This window comes from Cervus elaphus, chromosome 10 (assembly GCF_910594005.1).
Source record: "Cervus elaphus chromosome 10, mCerEla1.1, whole genome shotgun sequence".
Lineage (NCBI taxonomy): Eukaryota > Metazoa > Chordata > Mammalia > Artiodactyla > Cervidae > Cervus > Cervus elaphus.
Genome location: NC_057824.1, coordinates 25194347 through 25221934, shown reverse-complemented (window position 1 = coordinate 25221934; position 27588 = coordinate 25194347). Strand labels below are relative to the sequence as shown.

At 43.7% G+C, this 27588-nt stretch overlaps 1 non-coding gene and 1 pseudogene across 1 annotated transcript; one reads left to right on the top strand and one right to left on the bottom strand.

Annotated features, from left to right (window-relative positions):
• The first annotated feature begins 2018 nt into the window (after positions 1-2018).
• LOC122702386 lies at positions 2019-2125 on the top strand. The gene has a single exon (XR_006343246.1). It is a non-coding gene; the product is annotated as a U6 spliceosomal RNA (small nuclear RNA).
• Positions 2126-7427: 5302 nt separating this feature from the next.
• On the bottom strand, positions 7428-24224 carry LOC122702149 (annotated as a pseudogene).
• Between the last annotated feature and the right edge of the window lie 3364 nt (positions 24225-27588).

Genomic DNA, 27588 nt, shown 5'->3' with positions numbered 1-27588 from the left:
CTTTATTCCCACATTTAAGATTATGTCTATGGTACAAACGATATAATTTTAATATAAATGTGAGCCTACTTTAAGTTTTTCACTTAATGTGTTTTCATTGTGTGTTTAATGATATGCAAACTCATGCTTTCAAAATAGATGTCTTCTCCAAACTTTAACAGGCCAAAAGGCTAGACACACTCTGCTTTTTAATCACTTTGTTGGGCAAGCCAATTTTGAATGCCTGATTTTTAAAATGCTTTTCTCCATCTTAACAAAGGACTCATTTTACATAGCCTCAGGTCTCTAGCCTCAATCCCATACAAATGCTGACCTAATGGTGAAAGCCAGCATTCACAGGGCCCCTGTGATGTGCTGGGCATTGTGCTCTGTGAGAATCAATAGATTCTCAGCTAATCTTCACATCAACTTGGTGGAAGGTAGGTACAATTATTACTCCCATTCCACAGATGAGGAAACTGAGGCTGAGGCTGAGAGTTTATGGCGCATGCCCCAGGTCCAACGCAAGAGATGCAGGTTCAATCCCTGGGTCGGGAAGATCCCCAGGAGAAGGACATGGCAATGCACTCCAGTATTCTTGCCTGGAAAATTCCATGGACAGAAGAACCTGGTGGGCTACAGTCCATGGGGTCACAAAAAGTTGGACACAACTGAACACACACATGCTCACACATACCCACACACACAAGGTCCAACAGCTAATATAGACAGCAGGGAAAGAATAAAGGGTTTAAAATGGGGAAGTGAGAAAATTGGATTTGTGTTAAAAAGAAGAGAAAAAGTTAAACTGCAAGGAGACAAGATGGAAGGCTCCTGCAAAAATTCAGAGGGAGAGGGTTTCTCTGATGGTGCAGTAGTTAAGAATCCTCTCTGCAATGCAGGAGACAAGGGGTCAGTCCCTCTTTGGGGAGGATCCCACATGCCCTGGAACAACAAAGCCCTTGAGCCACAACTGCTGAGCCCAAGAGCTGAAACTACTAAAGCCTGTGCTCCCCAAAAAGGGAAGCAACTGCAATGAGAAGCCCACTTGCTGCAGCTAGAGAAAGCCCAGGCACAGCAAGCCCAAAAAAAACTCAGTGGGAGATGATGACCTAAAGTGAGAGTGAAGGACATGATACAAGGCGATGAACACAAGACAAGCTACAGTTGACAAGATGTTATGGCTGATTATGTGAGGGATTTGATTCATCTAAAAGCATGTGGCGAGTTCTTTCTGTGTTCAACCCACAGCTGGGCACTAGGGATACAAGAGAGAATAAACAAATAAGAGTCTTGTCAATCGGAAGAAAAACCATAAGCAAGTAAGCAAACAAAATAATTAACCAACTGTATTTGTTTCCTAGGTAACAACTTTCACAACTAGATGGCTTGAAACAACAGAAATGTATTATCTCCTGGTTCCCCACCGCCCCCCCCCCCCGCCGAGGTCAGCAGTCTGAAATCAAGGTGTTGGTAGAGTCGGTTCTTCTGGAGGCTCTAGACCCTTCCTCACTCCTTCCAGCTTCTGGACACTGCCTGCAATCCTTGGCATTCCTTAGCTCCAATATTTGCCTCTATCAGATGCCTCAGATGTATTCTTCCAGGTGTCTGTCCATGTACAAATTTCCCTCTCTTTATAAGAAGGGCAAATTTCCACCATGTTGACATTCCATAGTTCCCCTGGTGGCTCAGAGTCCTCATGAGATGGGCAGAGAAGACCACAGCCCCAGCATCCCCACTTGGGCAAAGTACTCCAATCTGCAGGGATGTACAGGGCTGTCCATTCAGAGTGACAAGAGAACATTCCAAAGCCCCCTTTGCAATACATTGCTGAACTGAGAGGTCCCCTGCTCATCTCTAGCTATAATTCTGACTCCATATTGGATCTGTTTCTTTTACTTTACCCTTTGTCTTCCATTGCTTTTGCTGCAAGTTAATCACCAAAGGGATATTGCCCATAAGATTAAATCATACGTAATGGCCTATCTCTGAGAACCTTGGCTCCCGTGTAATGAATGTTAAGCTAAAATACCTTTGTTGTGCTCGCTTCGGCAGCACATATACTAAGATTGGAACGATACAGAGAAGATTAGCATGGCCCCTGCGCAAGGATGACACGCAAATTCGTGAAGCGTTCCATATTTTTTTGTGATTGTATTTACCCTTCCTTTGTAAGCATCAAGGGATTGGGGTGGTGGGTTTGGACACATACACATGGGGTATAAAAGATTTTCACAAATGCTGGTCGGGGCCCTTGGCTAAGAGGAGACTCTGCCTTGGGCCCGCCGGTGTAATAAACTGCACTCCACTAAAAAAAAAAAAAATACCTTTGTTACCTTATAGAACACCTCCTGACCAGGTCCACATGTGAACGACTGTAAGAAGGAAGAAATTAAGACATCTCTTCCAGAATCTAACCAGAATCAGGACTTTACCTCCTCCCCTTTTGTATAAAGGAAGCCTGAATTCTAACTCAGGAAAGATGGTTCTTTGGGACACTTGTTGTTGTTCCATCATTAAGTCATGCCCAACTCTCTGTGACACTAGTTCACCGTCTTTCAGTTTTCTGGCTTTCTGAATAAGCTGCTATTCCTTGCCCCAACAACTCATCTCTCGATTTACTGTCCTGTCACAGGGCAAGCAATAGGAGCTTGCACTCAGTAACACAGACAGTAGCCCAAAGAGGCCAGAAGCCATTACTTACAAGCAAACTTTCCCTCTGGAAGCTTCCATCTGTCAATCACTTACACCCAGAAAACTGTCATTAGCGAATGTTCATGCCACCCCCAACCTGACCTTACTGCCCTTGGTTTCTCCAGGTTGGGCCTCAGAGGGGGATTTGATTGGGCAACCTCTCTGCTATGACCTCTACCTGCTTTGTTTTTAAAAAAATGAATCAAAGGACTTCCCTGGTGGTCCAGTGGTTCAGAATCTGCCTTCCAATGCAGGGGACGTAGGTTTTATGCCTGGTCTAGGAACTAAAACCCCACATGCCGGGGGGAACCAAGCCCTTGAGCCGCAGCTAAGCTCCCCAAAGTGCCACAACTAATACCTGACACAGCCAAACAAATAAAAATAAAATGAATTTTAAAAATGAATCAAAAGGTTGAGGACCTTAGGGGCAAAATTCCAGCTTAAGGACCTGGATTCAAAACTCTGGTACCAGGACCTGCTCAAGCTATATAGCTTTCATTGAGTCCCCTGGTCTCTCTGAGAACCTCTTGGGTAAAATCAGAATAATGAAATGCCCGGCTGCAGGGCACTGGAGGCTTTCGTGAGCTAGGTAGGAAGGCCCCAGCACCACGGTGGCCAGCACTGGGTCAGGTCATTCGTGCAGACAGCCAGGCAGCCAGCGGCTGTTATGATACTGCTGCACCCCTATTGATTCCCTGCTTCCCACATTCTGAGTGTTAGCAGCTGTCTTGGCAATAACTGGTGCTGTGTAAATGAGGAGGCAGGCCTGGCTGACAGTGTCCACCCCAACCCCTTCAATGCCCAGTACCCCCTGGGTGAAGCCAACTCAGGATGGACATGGGGCATAACATGGGGCCACTGGGACATGGGGCATAACAACTCTTTCTTTCAGAAGCAGGAGGAGTTTTCAGAACATGGCCTGGAGGGTCCTGGGTAGGCTCTGGGCAACGCCCCGAGGCTCTGGGGCTCAGCCGTGGAACAGACAGAGCCCTCCACCAGCCAGGTGTCAGCACCCATGAAGTCAAGACTGCATGGGCGAAGCGTCCGTCCACCTGGGTATTTTTCAAGGAAGCCACATCCAGATGGGAAAGGGCAGAGGAAAGATTCCTGCATGATTCACGGACCAATGGCAATTTCCTGCCTGCCTCTGGAGTGAATAAAAAATAAGTGAAAACGTACAGTTGAAGCAAAGCTTTTGGGTCTGTGGGGATTCTGCAGTGAACTAAAGAGGCTTGAGGCTAGCTGAGTCATCCATGTGGGTGAACATTTTGTCCTGTCTGCAAAACAAGAGCAGAGCTCCAGAGAAGGGGCATGCCGATGGGATTCAATGTTCGCCCCGCAGCAGGCTCCAGGAGGAAGACTCTAAACAGCATCATGGTAGCTTTCCATTGCCACTATCTAGAAGAACTGGGGGGAGAGATGGTGAATTTCTCATCCAAAGATAGCATCTCTCTATATCCTTTGATCTTTATAAATGAAATGATTTGCTTCAAAATAATACAGAGCAACTGAAAAGGGGTAGGAGGATAGATTAGACTCACCACTCTGAGTGGATGGGCCACTGGGACACGGGGCATTTTTTTTTTAAACTACTAAACAATTGTTGTTTTTAAATAATAAAAAGAAGAACTTCCCTGGTGGTCCAGTGGCTAAGTCTGCACGCTCCCAATGCAAGGGGTTTGGATTCAATCCTTGGTCAGGGAACTAAATCCCACATGCCACAACTAAAGGCCACATGCCACAACTAAAGGCCCCGCATACTGCACCTAAGACCCAGTGCAACCAAAAAAAAAAAAAGTTAAATAAATAAATGCAAGATTTTAAAAATATAATATCCCAGGCCCAATATGTATCAAAAGGCTTTTTATAGTCCATATTCTTTCACCAGAGCTTCCCTGGTAGCTCAGTTGACTAAGAATCTGCCTGTAATACTGGAAATCCCGGTTCAATTCCTGGGTCGGGAAGATCCCCTGGTAAAGGGAATAGGCTACCCTCTCCAGTATTCCTGGGCTTCCCTGGTGGCTCAGATGGTAAAGAATTTGCCTGCAATGTGGGAGACCTGGGTCCGATCCCTGGGTTGGGAAGATCCCCTAGAGGAGGGCATGGCAACCCACTCCAGTATTCGTGCCTGGAGACTCCCATGGACAGAGGAGCCTGGCAGACTACAGTCCATGCAGTCACAAAGAATTGGACATGACTGAGTGACTAAGCACAGCACAGCACTTTCTTTCACCAAGCAGCTCCACTTTTAGGAATTTAGCATAAAGAGATGCACTGCAGATTAGTAGAAAGATTTGTGTCATTTATAACAGCTGAAAACAACTAAGATGTCTAGCAAAAAGAGACTGCTTAAAGTTACTTATGGGATACTAAGCAGCTGTCTTTTTAAAAAGGATAAGAAAATAAATAATAAACTAAGAAAAAATATCTGTACTTTAAGTTACAAAAAAATAGTTTCCCTGACAGGTAAAAAGCCCCTGCAGATTAACAATTCACACACAAAAAAAGGAAAAGAATATAAAAAAAGTGTGTGTGTGTGTATTTACACAGTTAAGCAAAGATCACAATTTGTAACATATCTAAATATAGCTTCCATGAAGGAAATTGAACAGTATTCATAGATAATACTTGTATCTATAGCAATATATATTGCTAAATTGACCCAGCAATGCCAGTTACAGCAATTTATTCACCATACATAAAACAAAGGATGAACAAGCTTTTTTACTACAGCACTGTTTGTGATAGGAAAAGACTGGAAATAACCTAAATGTCTAATAGTAGGAGATTAAGTAAATATATTGAATGAAATTAACAGAAGAAGCATAAACAGGGACCTAAAGTGACCATGAGAACATGAACACCTGGCCCATTCAGAATCCTAACCTGACCCTGAGATTCCACAGGGAATGACTTTGGGTTGAAGCCAGTCTTTTCTAGACTCCAAGGGGCGGAGGGACTCCAAATAGCATCTTGCTTGCTTGCTTGCTAAGTCACTTCAGTTGTGTTTGACTGTGTGTGACCCTATGAACTGTAGCATAGCAGGCCCCTCTGTCCATGGGATTTCTCTAGGCAAGAATACTGGAATGGGTTGCCATGCCCTTCTCCAGGGGATCTTCCTGACCCAGGGATCGAACCCGCAATTCTTACATCTTCTGCATTGGCAGGCGGGGATGTTACCACTAGCACCACCTGGGAAGCCCAAATAGCATCTTGGGGACATGCAAATCCTGAAGTCGATTTTCATATTCTAACCTGGAAAGATGGCCACAAGACACTATTAAGCTGGGGTGGGGGGTGGTGAATTACAGAATATATATATACATACATACATAGTATTAATGCATGATCTCATTTCCATCTAAAATTTAAATATCATGTATCACGTTAGTATACACATAGGAAAAAACTGGAAGAGGATACACCAAGCCATGAAAGCAGTTAAGTGCCTACCACGTGCTAAGTGCTGAGAACTTACAGACAAATAGGGAATCAGAATGTCAATTCCACAGAGGAAGAGAGATTGGCTGTTCTGTTCTTTGTTTTAGCTCTAGTGTCTGGCACTTAATATGCATGGAATGGAAGGAAGCAAGAGAGAGAGGGAGGAAAGATGGGAGGGAAGAAAAGAAGAAAAGAAAGGAGGGAAGAAGGAAGGGTGGGAAGAAGGGAGGAAAGGAAAGAGCCCCAACTCCCCCATTGCCCACAGTTGCTCACAGCCTAGTGTACACACAGGTGTGAGCCAATGAGACAGGGCAGAGCAGAGAACTCTGGGAGAATAGGGCTCTGAGCTGCTAGGGCCTTTGCATAAACTGTCTCTTATCCATATATCATGCATGCGAGAATAGTCACTTCAGTCGTGTCTGACTCTTTGCAACCCCACGGACTGTAGCCCTCCAGACTCCGCTGTCCATGAAGATTCTCCAGGCAAAAATACTGGGGTGGGTTGCCATGCCTTCCTCCAGAGGATCTTCCCTACCCAGGGATGGAACCCACGCCTCCTATGTCTCCTGCATTGCAAGCAGATTCTTTACCCGCTGAGCCATCAGGGAAGCTTCATCCATCACCACGCTTTCAACAACAGAGAAATCAGTTGTAAAGTCACAGGCACAGAGCCCGTTTTAGCTTATCCAGCTGCTGGGAACCTCTTCTTTAGGGGCAAGCTTGGTTCCGTAAATGAGAACCAGATTATCCAAACTGCTTTGGGGCCCGGGTGCTGGTAATGAATGCCTCCAAACTGGATTTTAGAGAGCGAGAAATTCTTGGGAAATGAGGCATTTTGTCAGTTGCTGAGAGACTGGCCTCAGATGACTCAAAGGTGACACCTAAAGTCACTATGGGGAACTACACAGGAATCCTAAATAATGTTTCCGGGAAGAGAGGGAGCCTCCCTGGATCCTTGACTTTCATCCTTTTCTAGTTAGCTCTGTGAGGTTCTCGAAGGAGAAGCCATGCTAACTAGGGAGAGCTTGCCAGGGTTGTATGAAAAGATCCTCTGACTCAAAAACCCGCCTGAAGTGAAATGAACACATCCTTGGCCACAGGGTGCTATAGTTTTTCTCTGTCCAAATAAGCTGGTGATGATTTCATGACTACATTCTTCTCTGATTCCTTTTTTTTTTTTTTTTTTCAGAAAAATTCACATTACTATCAAATAGAACACATAATTCAACAAGCTGTCAGATTATCTAAAAAGAATGACCGCAAAAAATGTCACAAATAAGACCTTTTATTTGTCGCCATTAAACGTCTGAACTTTAAAAAAGTTCTTGGAGAGGTGGCTCATATCCATCAGTTTGTCCAGCTTTAGTACCTGTCTCATGCCCAGTAGCTTTTCCAGAACTGCTACCTTCACCGTGTAGCTCCATGAGTTTTTCTAACTCAAATTTGGGCTTCCGCATTTTTACTTCTCTAACAGATACATCATGGAATGGAAAGGTTGGCAAGAATTTTCTATGCTTTTCCCAATGCTGTCTGGAGTCAATGTACTTTTTAAATTATTTATTAATGTATGTAGTTTTGGCTGTGCTGGGTCTTCATTGCTACACTCAGGCTTTCTCTAGTTGCAGCGAGTGGGGGCTACCCTTCATTGTAGCGTGTGGAGTTTCTCATTGTGGCGGCTTCTCGTTGCGGAGCAGAGGCTCTAGGTGCACGGGCTTCAGGAGCTGCAGAACATGGGCGTCAGTAGTTGCGGCTTATGGGACTCCAGAGTACAGGCTCGGTAGTTGTGGGACATGAGCTTACTTGCCCTGCAGCACGTGGGATCTTCCCTGACCAGGGATCGAACTGGTGCCCCCGCATTAGCAGGCAGTTTCTTATCCACTGCACCACCAAGGAAGCCCTGGAATCAATTTATTGACCACCTTTTTCAAGTCATTTATCTACACCACTCGGGCCATGATTTCCATCAGCCTCTTGCAGGTCTGGTGGACCTGTTGGTGCTGGGCATAAGAGACTTCCAAATCTGATTGATGTATTTTTTAGTAAAGCCCACACAGAACAGAAGATGCAAATAACCATCAATAGTCTTGACATCAACATGAGCTTCAATCATGGTCTGCCATTTTTTTAACCATGGAGCATATTTTGTCACTGATGAGATCCAGGCCATGGAAATTAGGCAGTTTTTGCCCTGAACATCCTCAGTAATGAGCTTGAATTTTCTCAGTGCAACTTCATCCTCCTACAGATCGACAAGGGTCACTTCAAAAACACAACCCTTGAGGCCATCAGATATGATTTTGGTTCCTTGAGGTCTTGTGACAAATGTTTTCCCAATATTTCTTACATTGAACACAGCTGGTGCTTTCACATCATACCAATCTTTCTTAAAAATGGGTCGACCACTTTTATCTTGGCTCCCTTTTTACCACCTTTCATAAGGCTCTTGTTCTTGTCGACTGCCACGGTGCTGCTCAGGGAGCCAAAAGACTGATTCTTTTCTGACAGTATTTGCTTAATGACAATTGCCCTTGAATAGCAGGAACCTAAAACCTTTCTGGAGACTAACATTTGAGGAGGGCCCTTCAGTCAGTTACTGTGTTGGACCTCACAGAGTCCTGCTCCAATCAGGGCCACTATGGTGGAGGCATTTCCCTCCATAAACTGGAGCAACCTCTCTTATATTAAAGGTGGAAAATCAGAAGCCACCATATAAATATATATATATGGGTTTCCCTGGTGGTTCAGATGGTAAAGAATCCACCGGCAATTTGGGAGACCTGGGTTCAATCCCTGGGTTGGAAAGATCCCCTGGAGGAGGAAATCGCCACCCACTCTAATATTCTTGCCTGGAGACTCTCTGTGGACAGAGGAGCCTGGCGGGCTACAGTCCAGGGGGTCGCAAAGAGTCTGACATGACTGAGTGACTAAGCACACAGCACTGCAGACATTCAGATCCAGGTAGGAATCTGCTCAGTCTCTTACCAGCTGTGTAGCCAGGGACACATTCCCTCATCTCCCTGAGCTTCAGCTTCCTTGCTTGTAAAATGGAGATGATTAAACCTATTTTGCAAGATTGCTGTGTAGATGAAATGAGATGTCATATGCTTGGTAAGTGTTAATATTATTTCCATTGTGGGTATTAATAATATTTACTGAGTCTTTATTAATTCTTACTAAGCCTTTGATACGCACTGCCTTTTTAATCCTTACAACAACCTTAAGAAGTCGCTAATATTTCTATCCCAATAGGACAGGAAAAACTGAGGTCTGGAGAGAATGGTCAAAGTCATGTACTAATATGTGGCCAAAGTGAGATTCAAATCGAGGCCACCAATAGCAGAGTGCCCACAATGAATCACTATTCTATAGTGGCTGCTGTATGCAATCATTTAGGAGACCCTTCAAGATTGAATATACTCATTACAAAATGGGCAAAGGATCTGAACAGATATTTCCCCAAGGAAGATATACAAACAGCCAATAAGCACAAGAAAAGATGCCCAACATCATTAACCATCAAGGAACTGCAGATCGAAACCACAATAAGGGCTTCCCTGGTGGCTCAATGGTAAAGAATCCACCTGCCCGTGCAGGAGACATGGGTTCGATCCCTGCTCCGGGAAGATCCCACCTAATGCAGAGCAACTAAGCCTGTGGGCCACAACGACTGAAGCCCAAGCGTCCGAGAGGCTGAGCTCTGCAACAAGAGAAACCACCACAGTGAGAAGCCTGTGCACCACAACTAGAGAGAAGCTCCTGCTCGCTGCAACTAGGGAAAAAAGTCTGCATGCAGCAATGAAGACCCAACAAGGCCAAATGAATAAACACATAATAAACATTTTTTTAATTTGACATATAAGTAAGTTTTAAGACCTTTGTATTTGGCACATAGCTCACACATATCTAGTAATCCTTACTTAGACACACATCACAATTTTTATTCTAAGAAAGCAGAGTTCATGGACCAGGTCCCAGGAGAGATGCCCGTTGAAAAACTAAGAACTCACCCAACTCATTCTGGCCACACGCCAGACCCAGAGTCAGTTACCTGAGGGCTTGGAAGTTGAGTAAAGTCTATCCGGACACATGGTGGTAGGACTCCCTTGTAAGTACCCCAATTAAATTGCTCACAGACTGTCTTTATTACTGTTGGCAGTGGTGCTTTACTATCTTGATGAGAGAAGGGCATGGTTTCCTGTTTTACAGGAATAACGCACACTCCATCACAGTGGATGATCTAGCAGCCGATTTCTTGCTCTTTGGGCCATCCTGTCCTATTTCTAACTGACACAATTTCTCCAGGGCTCTGGGAAGTTGGAGGAGGGGGACATGCCTTCCCCCTTGCCACTTACCCCTTTTTAACCATCAATTTACCTCTCAGACCCTAAGCCAAAATTAATGCTAAGGGTCATAGGGTACACATGAAATGTACCAAATCATCAGAGTCTTAGTCTGTTAGGGCTGCTATAACAAAAATACCACAGACTGGGTGCATTTTAAACAGCAGAAATGCAGTACTCACAGTTCTAGAGGCTAGAAGCCCAAGATCAGGGGACCAGCATGAGCAGGTAAGTGGTGCAGAGTTGCTTCTGTGTCCTCACAAGGCCCAAGGGGAGAAAGGAGCTCTCTGGCACCTCTTCTATTTTTTTTTTAATTTTAATTTTAAAAATTTTTATTTATTTATGTTTGCCCTGGGTCTGTTGCTGCACACGGGCTTTCTCTAGTTGCGGCAAGCAGAGGCTACTATCCATTGCAGAGCATGGGCTTCTCATTGTGGTGGTTTCTCTTGCTGGGGAGCATGGACTGTGGGTGTGAGGGCTCAGTAGTTGTGGCCCACGGGCTTAGTTGCTCTGCAGCACATGGAATGTTCCCAGACCAGGGATTGCACTTGTGTCCCCTGCATTGGCAGGCAGGTTATTATCCACTGTGGTGCTCTTTTATAAGAGCACTAAAAAAAAAAAAAAAAAAAGCACTAATCTCATTCAGAAGGGCTCTGCCCTCGTGACTTAAGCACCTCCCAAACACCCTACATCTGATGCTGTCACATTTAGGGTTAGGATTTCAACAAGTGAATTTGGGGAAAACACAGACATGCAGACCACAGGAATCTACAAAAATAGAAAGCAAAGAAAAAAAAAAAAAGAAAGCAAAGATGTCTGCTGATGTAGTGAAGAGATTCCACCTTGCCTTTCCCAAAGCTCCCACTTCCTGTGAGGAGAAGGTAGGAATGCTCTGTCACATACTTCCAGGAGACAACATTCCCATCGTCTTTCCTGGGAAGGTGGCCCCCAGAATCTGAGCAGGCACAGCCTATGAGGTTGCACCCTGCAGGTCTGAGCAGAGGAGATACCCAGCGAAACAAAGGATCCTTACATTCATCTTCATATTCTCAAAACATCACCTTCACCTCTCAGGGCAGCACTGACCACGGCCTGGGGCTTCACGGACTGGTAAATGGTTCGTTTCCCCAACAGTATTGTAAGCATTGAAGGCAGGGAAGATAACTTATTTTTCTTGGAATCTTGGAATATTTATAACCACATAAACAGTTACAAATAAAAACTTCAGACACATGGAGTGGTAGGCTGCATAAGAGCCCTCCAAAGTGATACCTTACATGACAAAAGGCACTTGGCAAAATGAGTCTGCAGATTGAGTTAAGCATCTTGTGATGGAGAGATCATCATAGACTCTCCAGATGGGCTCAGTGCAGTCATAAGGGTCCTTATACAAGACAGACAAGAGGGTAAGAGTCAAAGAAGGAGGGATCCCAACAGGAACAGACGTTGGAATGATGGGGGATCACGGGCCAAGGAATGCGGGTGACCTTTAGAAAGAAAGGGCAACCCTAGAAAAGACAAGGCAACGGATTCTTCCCTAGAACCTCCGGAAGGAAGGCAGCCCTGCTGAACCAGTTCGGACTTTCGATCTCCGGAGCTATACGAGAATAAACGTGGTTGTTTTAAGCCACTCAGTATGTGGTAATTTGCTACAGCAGGATAGGAAATACACCCGGCACCGTCTTTCTCCTCCTTTTCTCTCATCATCTTGGTGAACACTGAGTTCATTGATGTAATCCTTATTAAAATGGATACATGGGAGGTACTACTAGTACCTTCCATTACTGGACTTCCTAGGTGGCTCAGTGGTAAAGAATCTGCCTGCAATGCAGGAAACACGGGTTCAATCCCTTGGGGGGGAAGAGCCCCTGGAGGAGGAAATGGCAACCCACTCCAGTATTCTTTCCAGGACAATCCCATGAATTGAGGAGCCTGGCGGGCTACAGTCCATGGGGTTGCAAACAGTCAGACATAACTAAGCATAATTGTCCTAACAGTGGCAAGCTACTATTAACTATTTTACAGGTAAAGAAACTCAGGCTCAGGGAGGTTATATAATGGAAGGTGTTTTTTTGTTTTGTTTCGTTTTTTGGTTCCAAACAGTAGAAAGAGACTCTGGCTAGCAAAAATGGAGAATAACCCCAAGCCACATGAGTCATAGCGGAAGTACCCTCTAGGCAACATGGCAGCTACAGGATATGTGTCTCCCCTGGTGACACTTGGACCTTCCGTACACCTTCTTTATGAACTTCTAGTCTTTTCATTCATGAAATATCTGTTGAGATCCTAACTACATGCCAGGCCCTGGGCTAAGCGCTGGGGATATAATGCTGAACCAAAAACCAGGCACGATTCCTGCCCTCATGATGCTGTGATGCTTATAACCAAGAGAGAAAACACATTAATCAGATCATCACCCTGAAAGATGATACACTGCAACTTACTAAATGCTGTGAATGCAAAATTCTGGGAGTGCAAAGGACAGGGGAGCCACAGGTGAACTGCTGTGTGAGAAATGAGCTGTTGTCGTCGAGAGTAGGAAGGGAATGGCCACTCACTTCTCAGTGGTGTCCTAGATGATAAAAAAAACTTTAAAAAATGCTTATTCCTGTTTCTCTGTATTTAGTACCATTCTCTGTATTTAGAGAAATACATTCTCTGTCTCTGTATTTAGAGAAAGATGCAGCAATACCACACGAAACTTCTTGCAGATGATAACATTTTTCTCTGTTATTTCCTTACTGTGTTTATTGTGATAAAATGTATATAACATGAAATGTACCATTTTAACCACTTTTAAGTGAACCATTCTGTGGCATTAATTATATTCAGCATGTCCTACAACCATAGTCACTTTCTTTTTCCAAAATTGTTCACCACCTCTAACAGAAACTCTATACTCATTTAATAATACCTCCTCATCCCCTCTTTCCCCCAGTCCCTGGTAGCCTCTGTTCTACTTTCTGTCTCTATGAATTTGCCTCTTCTAAGTACCTCATATAAGTCAAGTCATACGAAATGTGTCTTTTTGTTAGCATTGTGTTTTCAAGGTGCATCCATACTGTGGCATGTATCAGAACTTTATTCCTTTCTATGGCTGAATAATATTCCATCGTGTGGAGGTACCACTCCAAGCCTGCAACCATTCAAACACAGTACCAGGCCTTCAAGTGACTTTCTTCTTTGGACACATCCCTGTTTGTTTCTCTTATAGCTTCCCCATCTGAAAAATGGGGACATTTCTTAAAGGCAAGGCACCACAAAGCAGCAAGTTCTTCAGCCAAAGCTAGTCCACAATATCTTGGGACCACAGTGCAGGTGGAGCTGAAATGGATGAGATAAATGGAACTCCAGGTGTATAGTAATCCCTTGTTATCCAAAGGGGACTGCTTCCAGGACCAAAGGGCACTGCCCCTCAGATACCAAAATCTATGGATGCTCAGGTCCTTATGTAAAACTGGTGTAGTAGTTGCATGTAACCAGTGTACATCCTCCCATATACTTTAAATGATCTCTCGATTACTTATAAAACCTAATACAACATGAATGCTACGTAAATGGTTGCCAAAGCACATGGCAAATTCAAGTTTTGTATTTGTTTTTTGGAACTATCTGGACTTTTTTTTCCCCCAAAAATAGTTTTTTGTTTTGTCTTGCTTTTGGCCACACAGAGAGGCATGTGGGAGCTTAGTTCCCCAACCAGGGATGAAATCAACACCCCCTGCGCTGGAAGTGTGGACCACCAGGGGAGACCCACCCCAAACAGTTTTGTTAGGGGAAGCACACTGACTGAAACCACCCACCCTGGCCAGGCACCATAGTAACCATTTGTTTTACGACAGGAAGTCATGGTAAGGAACACAGAACTAATAAGCTACCACCAACCAGGAGAGTTTGGGGAAAGTCAAAAGAAGACGCCACATGTCCTACCCCCTCCCAGAATCCTTCTTGCTGGCATTCATCTTGGCTGAACAAGGCGTGCACCACCAGGAAGGACCCTGAGTCAGAATGATTGGCTAAAGACAACCTGGAAACTAATCCCATCACCATAAAACCTGAGACTGTGAGCCAGGCGGCAGAGCTGTGCTCCTGAGTCCCCTTCCCCTACTGCTCTCTGCCCGGGCACCCCTTCCCAATAACGTCTCTTGCCTTGTCAGCACGTGAGTCTCCTTGGACAATTCACTTCTGAGTGTTAGACAAGAGCTTGCTCTCAGGCCCTGGAAGGGGTCCCCCTTCCTGCAACAGTTTTGATCCATGATTGGTTGAACCCATAGATGCGGATAAACTGCAGATACAAAGGGCCAACTGTACTCCATCCAGCAGCTGAAATGCACCTAGGAAAAATGTTCAGAGACCCACAGTCCTCCAGTCAGGCTGAAGCAGGGTTGCCAATCTTCCTGCCTCCCCAAGGCAGGCACGCAGGAGAGATGACAAAAGCAGGCTGAACATCAGAGAAACAACAGAGGCCTGAGGATAAGTGGGAGACAGTGGGGAGCAGTGGGGACTATGGAGACCTGAGAAGAACACAGTCCTTATCAGCTCCCATCACCACCATATGGGAATATGGGCCCAACGTTGCCAGAGATTTCTGTTAGAAGGTACTGGAAATCTGGATTTTTACGTGAATTTGCTTGATTTTATTTAATTTTCTTTTTTTCTTTTTTTGGCTGCACACACCACAGCATGTGGGACCTTAATTCTCCAACCAGGGATCAAACTCACACTCTGCATATGAAATCCTGTCTTAACCACTGAACTGCTGGGGAAATCTCAGAATTTGCCTGATTTTCAATGCTAGCAATTAATTTTGAATATTAAACACAATGCAGCCAAACAAAACATATCTGGTGGCTGCATATAAGCTGAGGGTGCCCCGGTCCGAGAGATCATTACTGTGAAAAGATACAAGACCAGTGCCTCTCCCTCATCAGGACCAAGAGCCAATGGTAGAGGGTGAAATTCTTCTGTCTAAATTGCTGTGTGGTCTTGAGGGTCCTGAGGTCCATCACTTCTCCAGGATGAACCTCAGGACCCTTAATCTATGAAATGACAGGGTGGACCAAATGTCCTCTAAGATCTCTTCCATTTCTGATATTCTAATAATGGACCTCCTTTAAGACTCTGCCCCAAAGAGAACAGGAGGGACAGTCTGTTTCTTTTTGTTTGTTTCTTATTTTAATTGTAGTAAAATACATATAACATGGGCTTTCCAGGTGGCATGGTGGTAAACAATTTGCCCACCAATGCAGGAGACATGGAGAAGGAAATGGCAACCCACTTTCATATTCTTGTCCAGGATATTCCATGGAGAGAGGAACCTGGAGGGCTGCAGTCCATGGGGTTGCAAAAGATTCAGACACGACTGAACAACTGAATGAATGGTGAATAAACACATAACATATAATCTACCATTAGTGGCATGTCATGCATTTATAACATTGTGTTGCAATTATCACCACTATATAGTTTTAAAACATTTCCTCACCCAAAAATATATCTGTCTTCCATGCACCTGAGTTTCAAGGGAAAGGGGGCTCTGATCCTGAAATTTATTGCCTTCAGAAAAAAGTCAAAATCCCTTGTTAGGTGAGATGCTAGAGAGATGAGGAAGAGACGGAAAAAGGAGCAAGTCACAGTGTATGAGATGGTAGCTTAGGTTTCAGGGGCACAGCCAGGCAGCCCATGGATGCAAACAGCAAGGCCAGCTCCACTCTCCTGAGGTCTCAGAGGAGCCCTCACCACAGCGGAGCACAGAGGGCCCTTGCTGCCTTGAGCCCAGCTGTTATTTTCCATTCAAGTACAAAGCATTTCATCAAGCAGAAAAGCCCTCCCTGAGTTTACAACTCCCTTTCCTCCCACAGACACACTACTAGGATTCAATAGAAAGGGAAGTGCGTTCATGAGTTCCAGGGGACACAGTTTGGCGGGGGGGACCCTCACCTGAACCCCTGGAGAGGCTGAAGGTTTGAGAACCCTACACATGGTAATGACAGCAGCCTCCAAGTCCTTCCCTCTTTAGCAGGAAAGAAGTGAGAGCAGCCGGCCCTCCAGGCTCCCTTTCTGTCCCCAGGGTGTTGATACAGCCAGTCTCAGGGTGAACGGACACAAGGCGGGCACAGAACAAGTCTGTCCATGAGGCTCACTGTGCCCAGCTGAAAGGCTGGACTCTTCTGAAATTATGCTATTGGTGTCTGTATGCTCTTCCTTTAATGAAACGATGCTGAAAGTAGATGGGAGTTTTAATTGTTTGGTTTTCTTTTCTTTTTTCTAATATTTTTTATTTGGGCTTCCCTGATGGCTCAGACGGTAAAGAATCTGCCTGCAATGTGGGAGACCCTGGTTCAATCCATGGGTTGGGAAGATCTGCTGGAGAAGGGAATGGCTACCCACTCTATTTACTTATTTGGGTGCGCTGGGTCTAAGTTGTGGCATGTGGGATCTAGTTCCCTGAACTGGGATCGAACCCTAGCCCCCTGCACTGAGGACTGCAGAGTCCTGGCCACTGGACCACCAGGGAAGTTCCTGGCTTTCTTTTGTTTTAATTTGGCATACAGAAAAGCTGGCCTTGTCCTTCACCCAAATTTGTTGGAAAATTCACAGAATTTTGTGAAATGCTAAATTCTGGTGAGACCCTGACCTACTTGTGACTAAGAGTAGCCCCCTAGCAGGGAGGGTTACATAGACGAGAGAAGAACACCATGCTGCTGCTTTTAATTGTTCTGATAAAGAACATGTCAACCCTTCAAAAAGTAAAGAGAACAGTATAACAACCCTCATATACCATCACATGGCTTCCAAAATTATCAACTACAGGCCAACGTGTCTTTAGTGTGACCCCCACTCACTTCCTCCCAGGTTATTTTGACGCAATCTCCGGACATCAAACCATTTTGACTGCAAATATTTCAGTACGTATATCTAACACGTAAGGACTTTTTTTGAGAAAGTTTAACTGCAATACAGTATTATACCAATAATTTTAAAAACTGAAGTGTATTTAATTTACAATATTGTGTTAGTTTCAGGTGTATGGCAAAATGATTCAGTTACACATATAAATTTTCCCCAATTCTTCTCTAATACAGATTATTGCAAGATGTTGAATATAGTTTGTTGTGCTTTATAGTAAACCCTTGTTATTTATCTATTTTTATATACCAACAATTTCTTAATATCATCAAATATCCTGTTAGACATCCCATGACACACAGACACTCTCTTAATTTCTTCAAATCAGGATCCAAATAAGATCTGGGTGGGACTTCCCTGGTGGCCCAGTGGCTAGGATTCATTGCTCCCCATGCAGGGAACCTGGGTTTGACCCCTGGTCAGGGAACCAAGATCCCACATGTAGCAATTAAGACCCAGTGCAGCCAAATAAATAAATATTTAGGAAAAAAAAAAGATATAGGGACTTCTCTGGTGGTCCAGTGGCTAAGACTCCAAACTCCCAATGCAGCAGGCTTGGGTACAATCCCTGGCCAGGGAACTATATCCTACACGCCACAACTGAGAGTTCACATGCTGCAATGAAGATTAAAGATACCACATGACTCAACTAAGACCCAGTGCAGCCAAGTAAATAAATAAAATATTAAAAAAAAAATAAAATCTGCATAAGGCAATCAGTTGATATGCTTCTTAAGTGTCTTTTCACGTACAGATCCTCCCTCCATCCCTGTTTTTCCCCCTTCCAATTTATTCATTGAAGAATTTAGGTCATCTGTCATTTGTCCTATAGTGCCTATGTGCAGTCATTTCACATCATCCATGGTCCTCTGTATTTCCTACTAACTGATTATATCTACAGATTTCTTTATATTTAGGTTCAGATTTCGTGCCAAAAAAAAAAAACAACACTTCAGAAGTGGCATTGGGTGTGTGTTCATCAGAGGCACACAATGATTGACTTTCTGTGGCATGTAGCCATGGATGCCGAGATTCATCAGTTCATTAGAAGCGCTTCAATATTGCATTTGGTGAGGTCATCAGGTGACCAGCCTCTCTGTTTGCTTGTGATTTCCCCAGTGTTGGTACCTTAAGTCCTGCATCCCAGGAAACCACTCCATCCCAGGGAAACCAGGTCAGTTGGTCACCCTAGTTGAGGTTCCATGTTCTCAAGAAGTGATTCTTCCCATAACCTCTCCTTCCCTTTGCCATACCAGGCAGAGAACTCAGAGACCAAATGTGGTAACAGATCAGAGAATACAGGGGTAGGGCCACCTTATTAAGGAGTCAGTCTTGGTTGTGGTTGACACCTTAGTGGCTGCCCACTCAGCTTCCATTTCTACCTTCCTTGCAATACTCTGATTTTTGTTTAGGTGGTGATCTCTCCCCACAGCCCACATGCTTCTGGTGAGCTGACCACAGTCCCAGCTCCAGGCATGGGCTTTCTCTTTCCAGAATCAAGGCCCAGTCAGTGCATCCCATTCCCTAAGTCACAGCCTGGGCCAATGAATCGAAGAAGTGGTTTGCTAGGGGCATTTGGGAAAACATTCTCTCTCTCTTTTATTTTCGTCTCTCTCTCTCTTTTTTCTAACATACTATGAACCATTTCAGGCACACAACTGAATGATTTTTAGTAAATTTACTTAACTGCACAACCATCACCACCATAGTTTTAGAACATTTTCATCACCTCAATAAGGGCCTTTAAGCTCACTTATAGACAACTCTAGTCCCACTCCAAGCCCCAGGCAAACACTAATCTGCTCTCTGTCTCTGTGGATTTGCCTCTCCTGAACATTTCATACAGATACAATCATACAATGCATGGTCTTTTGTGACTGATTTCTTTTACTTAGCATGTTTTCAAGATTCACCTGCACTGTAGTAGATATCAGTACTTCACTCCTTTTTATCACCAAAAAATATTTCATCACGAGGATATACCACATTCTGTTTATTTGTCCATCAGTTGATGGACATCTGACTTGTTCTGACTTTCTGGCTATTATGAGTAATGCTGCTGTGAACATTCTTGTATAGGTCTTTACGGGGACATATGTTTTCTTTTCTTTCACTTATAAAATACTTTGGCAACTGATGGATCAGAGGGTAAATTTAGGTTTACATTTTTAATAAACTGCCAAAAACTGTTTTCTGAAGTGACTACCCTATTTTATATTCCTACCACAAATGTTTGGTAGCAGTGGTGGTTTAGTCACTGAGTTGTGTCTGACTCTTACAACCCCTAAACATATAAGGGTTCCTATTTCCCCAAATCCTCACCATTTGTTATTCTGTCTTTTTTATTATAGCTGCCCTGATAGAAATGAAGTGGTATCACATTGTGGGTTTTTTGGGGGGTGTTTTTGGTCCCACTGCATGGCATTCAGAATTTTAGTTCCCTGACCAGGGATCAAACCTACGCCCCCAGCAGTGGAAGCTTGGAGTCTTAACTGCTAGACTGCCAGGAAAATACCTCATTGTGGTTTTAATTTGCATTTCTGTAATAAGGATTATTGTTTGGCATCTTTTCATGAAACATTTCCTTGCTCTTAAGAGCAAGACGTGAAGAAACAGGAGTCTTGTTTATTCTAAACAGATGTGAGGTCCAGGACCTTCCCATTATTCTAGGACAAAGTGACTCAGAGGAACAGCTTCAGAACACTGATGCAACAGTACTCCAAGTCCATCCAACCTCCAGACTTCTTCCATCACAGAAGCCAAGAAATCCTTCCCATTGTTTAAGCCAGCTTGAGTTGCAGTTTATTGAATAGAGTAGAGAAGGGCACATTCCCTTATCAATTCTGAGGCAAAGACGGGGTATTTGGAGGGAGCTTTGCATGCTTGCTGAGGTGAAGACTAAGAATTCAATCCAAAGAACACAAAGGACTTGAAACAGGGAAGGAACTGCCTCCAGAAGAGACATCAAGGAATAAGAACAAAGGAAGGTACAGAGGGACTTCTCTGTGGTCCAGTGGCTAAGACTTCACACTCCCGGGGGTACTCTTTTGCCCCCTTCTGATGCATATGTCAGAAGCTTTCTCTGTCTCCTTTATACTTTAATAAAACTTTATTACACAAAAGCTCTGAGCGATCCAGCCTCGTCTCTGGCCCCGGATTGAATTCGTCTCCTCCGGAGGCCAAGAATCCCGCGACTTATCGTTCAGCAACAACCTTTCATCTTGGGGGCTCGTCCGGGATCCTTCAGGACAAGATGGGCCTGATAACCTATGTGAGCCTACTTCTACTGACTCCAGAAATCCTGAGTCTGCCATTTGATCCTCAAGACAATGCCTTCCTGTCCTGGGCTCACTCCTATGCTGCATTCCACAATCGGTCTAACTGCTGGGTCTGCGGAGCACTCCCCTCTTCATCAGTGGAAGGCGTCCCATGGTGGACATCTCCACTTCAAGGAAAGGACTTTCTCCAAGTCTGCAAATACCTTCAACAATCGCATGTGATGCCTCTTCTTAAACTGATGACATCTAACAACCCTAAGATGGACTGATGTAACTATGGACATAATGTGACTTTTCATTTTGATTTTAACTTGGTTTAATGACTATTTTGCCTTACATCTGTAACTGTATAATGGGGTTTTCTAACCGTCTAAAAGCTTTTAATTTACAAATAGTTGTCCGAGCTCCTATGAGTGCCACAGCCTCCTCCAACTATTACTTGGAGCCCCTGGATCAGACATCCTCACTATGAGGATTAGGAGAATATGTTGCCTCACCAATTTAGGGACAACGCCCCTTGTCAGCTCAGAAGCAGTTATGGAATGAGAACGATGCCCCTTTTCCCTAGGCAACATAATTCTCCTAAAAGAAAAGGGGGGAATGAGAAAGTCATTTCCTAGGCAGGTTGATAAGAAGTCTAGGGGTCCCCAAGGAGAGAGAGGTCTGGGATATTCAAGGAGGAAGAAAGGACAAACTTTTTTACTTTTTTTCCTCTACATTCCTTAGGATTATATAACAATAATGTATCCTGCCTGAGGACAGTCTTTGGATTAAACCCTCTGGCTAATTCTGTTATTTTAAAACATAAATTATGGGAGTAGGTCTGGTCTTTACAAGGATGTATCCTGCCTGAGGACAATCTTTGGATTAAACCTTCTGGCCAACTCTGTTATCTTAAAATGTAAATTATGGGAGTAGGTCTGGTGAGGTCTTTACAACCTCCAGACATTCTTTGGATTCACTGGAGAGTATATAACTCCATTGCTAACACTAGCAAAGGGGGTACTCTTTTGCCCCCTTCTGATGCCTATGTCAGAAGCTTTCTCTATCTCCTCCATACTTTAATAAAACTTTATTACACACACACACAGAAAAAAAGACTTCACGCTCCCAATGCAGGGGGCCTGGGTTCAATCCCTGGTCAGAGAACTACATCCCACATGCTACAACTAAGAGTTCGAATGCCGCAACTAATGAGATCCTGCATGCTGCAACAAAGATAGACCCCTCATGCTATAACTAATACCTGGCACAGCCAAATAAATAAATAATTTTTAAATGTATTCATAAGTAAAATTTTTTTAAAAGGAAGGTACAGAGAATAGTGGGGAGAAAAGAACACTCAACTGAACCACAACCAAAATATTATTTTAGCCCAAGCTAAGAGTGTAAAGTTTCTTCATGAGAAAGTACAATAAATTAGTATCAGAATGAAACCCATTGTATAGAACATTTAATCCATTGTGTGCCTTTCTATTTAAGTTATTAAAGTAGAGTTTTCATTCCAGAGTATAGGCTTCAGTCATTCTCTATTTATCCTTTTCTCTTCTTAACGAAGTCCCAATAGCCCAATGTTGGCTAGACATTGGATAATTAATACCCAAAGCTGGATAGATTCAAAAAATTGAGAAAATTATATGTCTTTAACAGCAAAATAAGAATCCCTTCTAGGGAAAGAGAACAGTCTTATTGGTTGTTGTTGTTCAATTGCTCCATTGTGTCTGTTTCTCTGTCCCTCACCAATTTCTGGAGTTTGCTCAAATTCTGCCATCCAACCATTTCATCCTCTGTTATCCCCTTCTCCTGCCTTCAGTCTTTCCCAGCATCAGGGTCTTGTCCAATGAGTCAGCTCTTCGCATCAGGTGGCCAAAGTACTGGAGCATCAGTCCTTCCAATGAATATTCAGACAGATTTCTTTTAGGATGTACTGGTTTGATCTCCTTCCTGTCCAAGGGACACTCAAGAGCCTTCTCCAACACCACAGTTCAAAAGTATCAATTCTTCAACGCTCAGCCTTTTTTATTGTCCACTCCCACATCCATACATGACTACTGGAAAAACCATAGCTTTGACTATACGGACCTTTGTAGGCAAAGTAATGTCTTTGTTTTTTAATATGCTGTATAAGTTTGCCATTGCTTTTCTTCCAAGAAGCAAGTGTCTTTTAATTTCATGGCTACAGTCATCATCCACAGTGATTTTGGAGCCCAAGAAGATAAAGTCTGTCACTGTTTCCATTGTTTTCCCATCTATTTGCCATGAAGTGATGGGATGAGATGCCATGATCTTCATATTTTGAATGTTGAGTTTCAAGTCAGTTTTTTCACTCTCCTCTTTCAGCTTCATCAAGAGGCTCTTTAATTCCTCTTCACTTAATTCCTTTTACTGGTAAAGGTGACTAAATAAGTGCATGGGTAAGAAAGTGAGTCTCCACTTCTTTCTCAGGCCTTAGGGTACTAAGGCTTTGGAAGAAGCAGAAGCTACTTAAAAAAAGAAAAAGAGAAGATGCTGGGGGTGAATCTTAGAAGGAGAGGATGGGGGGCAGAGACAGGAAGAGGAGAGGAGATGATAAGTCAGTAAGATGGTAGAAAGCTATGCACTATATGGCAGGACCACTCTCCATAATTTCCCCTAAAATCTCTGCTTTATTGGCTGTTGTGGAAACTGAAGAAGTTGAATTCACATGAGGTGCAACATGGTGTGGGAAAGAGATGGCACATAGACAAACCAGAACCCAAAGAGGCAGGGAACGCCAGGAAAATGTAAACTTCCTGGAAAGAAACAGAAGATAAGAGGACTGTGAGTTTCCACACACCCTGAGGTGTGAGATGGTAGGTGCTTCTAAGACAATTTCATATGTCATCTAGCCCTCTTGTAGTAGGCAGGTCCCCAGCTGGTCTATGAGCTACCACCCGTGTGTGTGTGTGTGCATGCTAAATCACTTCAGTCATGTCTGATTTTTCTGACTCTATGGACTGTAGCCTGCCAGGCTCCTCTGTCCATGGGAATCTTGATGCCAGAATGCTGGAGTGGGTCATCATGCACTCCTCCAGGGGATGTTCCCAACCCAGGAATCGAACCCATGGCTCTTGCATCTGCTGCATTGGCAGGCGTGTTCTTTACCACTAGTGCCACCTGGGAAGCCCCTAAACACGCACATACCTAGACTAGATGATCTCCTATTCAGCCATTACAATCAAATGGCTTGAGAGATAGATGAATTCCTAGGAACAGGAATGAAAAAGGAATAGAAAGCTAAAATAAACTGATGAGTGTTAAAGAAAATGAAAAATCACCAAAGGCTTCCATCTTCCCAAAATTTCATGTCCAGATGACTTTATAAATAGATACTTTCAAGAAACTATCTGAGACAGGGAGAGAGAGAAAGCTGCCCAGATAACATGAGACTGGCATAATCTCCTCCCTTTTTTGGCTGTGATGGGTCTTTGTTGCTGTGCGTGAGCTTTGTCTGGCCGCGGTGAGGGAGGGCTACTCTCTAGTTGTTGTGTACCAGCTTCTTACTGCGGAGGCGTCTCTTGTGGAGCACGGGCTCTAGGCCTGCAGGCTTCAGCAGCTGCCGCATGCGGGTTCCATAGCTGTGGCACACGGGCTTAGTTACCTCACGGTATGTGAGATCTTCCCAGACCACGGATTGAACCTGTGTCCTCTGCAATGGGAGGTGGATTCTTAACCACTGGACCACCAGGGAAGCTCAAGGCTGGTATAATCTTGATTCTAAAACCAGAGAAGATCAATATAAGAAAATTATAGGCCCATTTTATTTATGAATGTGGATGCCAAAATCCTACATAGTATTGAAACATTCTTGCAACCAAGGGACAAATTTCACTTGGTCATAGCATATGATCCTTTTAATGCACTGTTGAATTTAGTTTGCTAATATCCTATGGAGGATTTTTACACCAATATTCATCAGGGATATTGGTCTGTACTTGTCTGGTAGTTTTTTTGGTTTGGGTCTCAGGGTGATTCTAGCTTCACAAAATGTGTTTGGAGGTATTGTCTCTTCTTTTTTTTTTTTTTTGAAGAATTTAAGAAGGATCAATAGTCATTCTTCTTCGAATGTTTGGTAGTGTTCACTCCTGCAGTCTGGGCTTTTCTTTGTTGTGAAGTTTTTAACTGAATTCCTGAATCAATCTTTTTATTGGTCTGTTAAGGCTTTCTACTTCTTGATTCAGAAAATGTGGTATATATCTAAATAATGGACTATTATTCAGCCTTTACAAAGGAGGAAATTCTGCTAGTTGCAATGATGTGATAAACCTGAAGGACATTAGGCTAAAGGAAGTAGGCAGATGCAGAAAGGCAAATGTTACATTATCTCACTTGCAGATCTAAAATAGTCAAACTCAGGCTTCCCTGATGGCCCAGTGGTTAAGAATCTGCCTGCCAACGCAAGGGACACAGGTTCAATCCCTGGTCTGGGAAGATCCCACATGCCATGGCACAACTAAGCCCGTGCACCATAACTCCTGAAGCCCGTGTGTAGCAACTGCTGAAGCCTGTGTACCCACAGCCCATGCAGGGCAACAAAGGGTAGCCCCCACTCACCGCAAAGCCTGCATGCAGCAACAAAGACCCAGCATAGTCAAAAGTAAGTAAATAAATAAGAAGATAAATAAACATTTAAAAAGTGAAAGTCAAAATAAAAAATAAAAAGTCATAGAAGCAAAGAGTAGAATGGTGACTGGCAAGGACTATGGGGAGGGAGAAATAAGATGTTGGTCAAGAGGTACGAAGTTTCAGTTATGCAAAGTGAATAAGTTCTGGAGATCTAATGTACAACATTTACTTACTATGCCGCACACTTCAAGTTTGCTAACAGGGTGTATCTTAAGTGTATTCACCACATTAAAAAAAAAGTCAGAAGAAGATGGTAAATATGTGAGGTGATTCACCTATTAATTAGTTTGATTGCAGTGATTATTTTACGATGTGAATGTTTATCAAATTATCAAGTTGTATACCTTAAGTATACAGATTTCTAATTGTCAATTACACGCAATAAAGCTGGAAAAGGGAAAGAAAGTTCTACACAGAAAATTAGCCAACAAGATCCAACAGTATATTCAGAAAATAGTATTTCTTAAGTAGGGTATATTTCAAGAATGCAAGGATGGCTCAACATAAGAAAATCTATCATTGTAATTTATCACATTGGTAGTCTAAAAGGAATAAATCATATGATTATCACAATTCATGTACAGAAAGCATTTAATGTAATTCAATCAAGAATGTTACACACAGTGGGGCAAAATTAACAGAGAAGTGCTCCTTCTAGAATTATATCATGAGGCACTTTCATTCAAAACTTACTAGGTAACTGACTACTAGTATCAAGCACCATTTACACATACTTCTTACGTGGTACTCTCTAGTTTTCATTACAGCCTCAGGCAGTGGATTCGATGATGATCCCATTTTATAGTTGCATACTATAAAGTATGGGATTCCAAGGTGGCTTAGTGGTAAAGAATCTGCCTGTCAATGCAGGAGACACAGGAGATGTGGGTTCAGTCCCTAGGTAGAGAAGATCCCCTGGAAGAGGGAATGGCAACCCACTACAGTATTCTTACCTAAAATAATTTCATGGACAGAGGACCCTGGCGGGCTACAGTCCAAGGGATCAGAGAGTCAGACATGACTTAGCACAAGCCAACTGTAAAGTACACTTCCCCACAGTGAGCCATGCGGCCCTGAAACTATTATCTTCCTCTCTGAAAAACAGGACCCTCAATTCTGCCCTGGGTCACAGGCACAGAGTCTGCTGATCTATGTTAGAGGCCTCTGGAGGGCATCATTCCCATTCAGTTTGCCAAGACACATGGATCAGCAGAAACCAGGCCTGGAAGTCAGCAAACAGGAAGACTGACAGACTCTGGCTGCCACCAGTGTCCTCTCCCTTGAGAACCTGGTTCCAGGCGGAACCCCAACTTTATTATTTATAGCTCTCCTTTTTCCCAGCTGGGGAGGGAGCTCTGTTTATGTGCTTAGCTGATGGATGACTCAGCCAGAGACTGAAAAGCTGACGGAGCCCTAGTGAACTGTCAGGAAGAACTGAAACTGGTGACCTCAGCTGCTCTAGAAGCCAGTAAAGCCCCTGCCTCCAGACACTGGAGAGAGACTACAACAAACTCTGGGTCCCACTCTTAGAGATGCCTACGCCTGGGAGGTTCATTCTTCCCAGAGGAACTCCAAACATCCTCCTCATTCTCACTACAAGACCACTACTGTTTTCCTGGCTTTCAGGCTACATCTATCCATTGCAGAAACCTGGGTTCAAGTCTCAGCTCTGACAGTTACAGTTGTGTTACCTCCAGCAAGTTACTGATCTTCTTTCTAAGCTTCAGTTTGTTGCTGTTGTTCAGTCGCTAAGTCATGTCTGACTCTATAACCCCACAGACAGGGACTGCAGAACTCCTGCCAGGCTCCTCATCCTCCACTATCACCTGGAGTTTGCTCAGATTCATGTCCATTGAGTCAATGATACTATCTAATTATCTTATCCTCTGCCACCCCCTTCTTTTGCCTTCAATCTTTACCGGCATCAGGGTCTTTTCTAATGCGTCAGCTCTTCGCATCAGGTGGCCAAAGTATTGGAGCTTCAACTTCAGCAACAGTCCTTCCAATGGATATTCAGCGTTGATTTCCTTTAGGATCAACTGGTTTGATCTCTTTGCAGTCCAAGGGACTCTCAAGAGTCTTCTCCAACACCACAGTTCAAAAGTATCAATTTTTCAGCGCTCAGCTTTCTTCACAGTCCAACTCTCACATCCATACATGACCACTGGAAAAACCGCAGCCTTGACCAGACGGACCTTTGTTGGCAAAGTAATGTCTCTGCTTTTTAATATGCTATCTAGGTTGGTCATAACTTTCCTTCCAAGGAGTAAGCGTCTTTTAATTTCATGGCTGCAGTCACCATC